Raw genomic sequence first — 4,992 nt, forward strand, 5'->3', positions numbered from 1 at the left:
CTGTCACTTTCACTTCCCCCCAACTCAGAAGTTTAAAACTTGTCCATGCCGACCAGATATCCCAAACCAATCTAATCCCACCTGCCAGCATCAGGCCCATATTTGTCCAAACCCCTCCTATTCATATACCCATCCAGATGCCTTTTTAATGGTGCTTCTCTGGCAGCTCATTCCATAAACATACCACCTTCTATGTGAAAAAGTTGCCCCTTAGGTCTCTTTCCCCTCTCACCCTAAACCTATGCCCTCTAGTTCTGGACTCCCTGACTCCAGGGAGTTCCTCATGATTTTATACACGTCTATAAGGTCACCCCTCAGCCTCTGACGCTCCAGGGAAAACAGCTCCAGCCTGTTCAGCCTCTCCCTATAACTCAAATCCTCCAACCCTGGCAACATCCTTGTAAATCTTTTTTGAATCCTTTCAAGTTTCACAACATCTTTCCAATAAGACGGAGACCAGAATTGGACGCAATATTCCAACAGTGGCCTAACCAATGTCCTGTACAGCCGCAACCTCCCAACTCCTGTAGTCAATACTCTGACCAGTCAAGGAAAGCATACCAAACGCCTTCTTCATTATTCTATCTACCTGCGACTCCACTTTCAAGGAGCTATGAACCTGCACTCCAAGGTCTCTTTGTTCAGCAACACTCCCTAGGTCCTTACCATTAAGTGTATAAGTTCTGCTAAGATTTGCTTTCCCAAAATGCAACACTTCCCATTTATCTAAATTAAACTTCATCTACCACTTCTCAGTCCATTGGCCCATCTGATCAAGAACCCATTGTAATTTGAGCTAACCTTCTTTGCTGTCAACTACCTCCAATTTTGATGTCATCAGCAAACTTACTAACTATATCTTTTATGCTCACATTCAAATAATTTATATAAATGATGAAAAGTAGTGGACGCACCACCGATTATTGTGGCAGTCCACTGGTCACAGGCCTCCTGTCTGAAAAACAACCTTCCATCACTACCATTTGTCTTCTACCTTTGAGCCATTTCTGTATCCAAAGGGTGAGTTCTCCCTGTATTCCATTAGGTTTAACCTTGCTCACCAGTCTACCATGGGGAACCTTGTCGAACTCCTTACTAAAGTCCATATAGATCATTCCTGAAGAAGGGCTTATGCTCGAAATGTCGATTCTCCTACTCCTTGGATGCTGCTTGCCCTGCTGTGTTTTTCCAGCATCACATTTTTCAACTCAGGTCTCCAGCATCTGCAGTCCTCACTTTCTCCATATAGATCACGTATACCGCTCTGTCCTCATCAATCATTTTTGTTACTTCTTCAAAAAACTCAATCAAGTTTGTGAGACATGATTTCCCACACATAAAGCCATGTTGACTACCCCGAATCAGTCCTTGCGTTTCCAAATACATGTACATCCTGTCCCTCAGGATTCCCTCCAACAACTTGTCCACCACCGATGTCTGGCTCACTGGTGTATAGTTCCCTGACTTTCCTTACCACCCTTCTTAAACAGTGGCACCATGTTAGCCAACCTCCAGTCTTCGGGCACCTCACCTGTGACTATCAATGAAACAAATATCTCAGTAAGAGTCCCAGCAATTACTTCCCTAGCTTTCCACAGAGTTCTAGCATACACCTGATCAGGTCCTGAGGATTTATCATTTTTAAGCGTTTCAAGACATCCAGCACTTCCCCCCTCTGTAATATGAACATTTTCAAGATGTCACCATCTATTTTCTTACTTTCTATACCTTCCATGTCCTTTTCCACAGTAAATAATTTTGCAAAATGCTCATTTAGTATCTGTCCCATCTCATGCATCTCCACAGAAAGACCAACTTGCTGATCTTTGAGGGGCCCTATTCTCTCCCCACTTACCCCTTTGTCCTTAATGTATTTGTAAAAACCCTTTGGATTCTCCTTAATTCTATTTGCTAAATCTATCTCATGTCCCCTTTTTGCTCTCCTGATTTCTCTTTTAAGTGTACTCCTACGGCCTTTATACTCTTCTAAGGATTCACGCAATCTATCCTGTCTATACCTGACATATGCTTCCTTCTTTTTCTTAACCAAACCCTCAATTTCTTTAGTCATCCAACATTCCCTATACCTATCAGCCTTTCCTTTGCCCTAACAGGAATATACTTTCTCTGGACTCTCGTTATCTCAATTCTGAAGGCTTCCCATTTTTTCCAGCCACCCCTTTACCTGCGAATATCTGCTTCAATCAGCTTTCGAAGATTCTTGTCTAATACTGTCAAAATTGGCCTTCCTCCAGTTTAGAACTTCAACTTTGAGATCTGGTCTGTCCATTTCCATCACTATTTTAAAACTAATAGAATTATGGTCACTGGCCCCAAAGTGTTCCCCCACTGACACCTGCCTTATTTCTCAAGAGTAGGTTAGTTTTGCACCTTCTCTCGTAGGAACATCCACATACTGAATCAGAAAATTTTCGTGTACACACTTAACAAATTCCTCTCCATCTAAACCCTTAACACTATGGGCAATCCCAGTTTATGTTTGGAAAGTTAAAATCCCCTATCGTAGCCACCTTATTATTCTTATAGATAACAGAGATCTCCTTATAAATTTGTTTCTCAATTTCCCTCTGACTATTAGGAGGTCTATAATACAATCCCAATAAGGTGATCATCCCTTTCTTACTTCATAGTTCCACCCAAATAACTTCTCTGGATGTATTTCCAGGAATATCCTCCCTCAGCACAGCTGTAATGCTATTCCTTATCAAAAATGCCACTCCCCCTCCTCTATTGCCTCCCTTTCTGTCCTTCCTGCAGCAATTGTATCCTGGAACATTAAGCTGCCAGTCCTGCCCATCCCTGAGCCATGTTTCTGTAATTGCTATGATATCCCAGTCCCATGTTCCTAACCATGCCCTGAGTTCATCTGCCTTCCCTGTTAGGCCTCTTGGATTGAACTAAATGCAGTTTAATTTATCAGTCCTACCTTGTTCTCTGCTTTGTCCCCACCTGCCCTAACTGTTTGACTCGCCTTTTTTCTCAACTGTAGCTGTCTCAGATTGAAATCTTTCCTCACTATCTCCCTGGGCCCCACCCCACCACTTTACAACTTTAAATCCTCCCAAGCAACTCCAGCAAATCTCCCTGCCAGTATATAAGGCCCCTTCCAAATTAGGTGCAATCTGTCCTTCTTGTACAGGTCACGTCTACCCCAAAACAGCTTCCAACGATCCAAAAATGTGAATCCTTCTCCCACACACCAGCACCTCAGCCATGCATTCATCTGCTCTATCCTCCTATTCCTGCCCTCACTAGCTCATAGGACCGGGAGTAATCCAGATATTACTACTCTCGAGAACCTCCTTTTTAAATTCCTGCCTAACTCTCTGTCATCGTTCTTCAGAATCTCAACCCTTTCCCTTCCTATGTCATTGGTACCAATGTGGACAATGACTTCCTGCTGGTCCTTGTCCCTTTTGAGAACATTCTGCACCCTCTCTGAGACATCCTTAATCCTGGCACCAGGGAAGCAACACACCATTCTGATTTTTCGCTGCTGATTACAGAAACAGCTATCTGTACCTCGGACTAGAGAGTCCCCTGACATAATCGATTGCTTGGAATCTAACATATCTCTCATTGCATTAGAGCCAATCTCAATACCAGAAACTTGGCTGTTGGTGCTACATTTCCCTGAGAATCCATCACCTCCTACATTTTCCAAAACAGCATATCTGTGTGAAATGACGTAGCCACAGAGGATTCCTGCACTACCTGCCTACCTCTCTTACCTTTCCTGGAGTTAACCTATCTATGTGACTATATCTGAGACTTTGTCCCCTTCCCATAACTGCCATCCACCACACCCCCTTGCTCTTGCAAATTCCACATTGCCTCTAACTGCTCCTCCAACCAATTCATTCAATCTGATAGGATTCGCAACCAACGGGATTTATTGCAGATATAATCCTCAGTAACACATAAACTCTCCCTAAACTCCCACATCCGACAAGAACAGCAGATCACTCCAGTAAGGGCCATTTTTGCTTCTTTCAATCTACAGACCCAGAAAATAGCACTGTCTTATTCCTCTACAAAATAAATCATATAATCAAGAAAGAACTCACCCTACTCACTACTGTAGACTTATTTTAAGGCCATGCTTAAAATCTACTTATATGTTTCTGAACTGTGACTTCTCCCAGACAGATTCCTCCAAGATTAGTTGTAAACTTTACTGTTTTTTAATTTTTCCAGATGCACTTCGATGTCCAGTGTTACATGAATTCAACAGCAAAGGCAGTTATTGCTAACTCTGTCAGTTAACTACGTGGGTTTCTCTCTCTTTCTCTCTCCTGCACTGACCTCACCATGTGCTTCCTTTGTCTGTTCTTCTCCCTTTTAAAAGTGCTGTTGTTTTGACTGTTTTTTCTCCAAAGTTCCGAAACAATACCACAGCATATAAAAACGTAATTGCTCTCCTGTATTTGAGCAAATCACCTCCAACACCTAAAATACCTCAAAAAGGAGCAGCTGTTGTAGCCAGAAATTTTTCCTGTCATCCATCTTGGATTACCCAGAATCCTTTAGTTCAGTATTTGGTCAGTATGTGTTGTTTTCCTGTAGATGATGGTTTGAAGCTCCTCATTGACTGTTCGTTCTACTGTGACATCTAGGAATTGTAGTTTGTTGTTGTTTTCCTCCTCTTTTTGAATTTAATGCACTGAGGATATTGTTGCTGGTTTTAAAGTTTGTTCTAGTTGTTTCATTTCATGATGGCAAAGGTGTTATCCACGTAGCAGACCCAAAGTTTGGGTTGGATGCTTGGTAGAACTATTTGTTCGGTCTCTGTATTGCTGTGTCTCCTAAAAACCTGATATCGGAGATCTCATGATGGCCAAAGAAACACTGACCACGCTATTAGAAGGATCAAAGGCACATTCACCAGACACCACCAACTTCATCAGCAAAGACAACATCATCAAACTTGTCTTATCACCCATTTCATTCAACAACAAAACTTACAGACAA

This window comes from Hemiscyllium ocellatum, chromosome 4, assembly GCF_020745735.1.
Source record: "Hemiscyllium ocellatum isolate sHemOce1 chromosome 4, sHemOce1.pat.X.cur, whole genome shotgun sequence".
NCBI classification, from domain to species: domain Eukaryota; kingdom Metazoa; phylum Chordata; class Chondrichthyes; order Orectolobiformes; family Hemiscylliidae; genus Hemiscyllium; species Hemiscyllium ocellatum.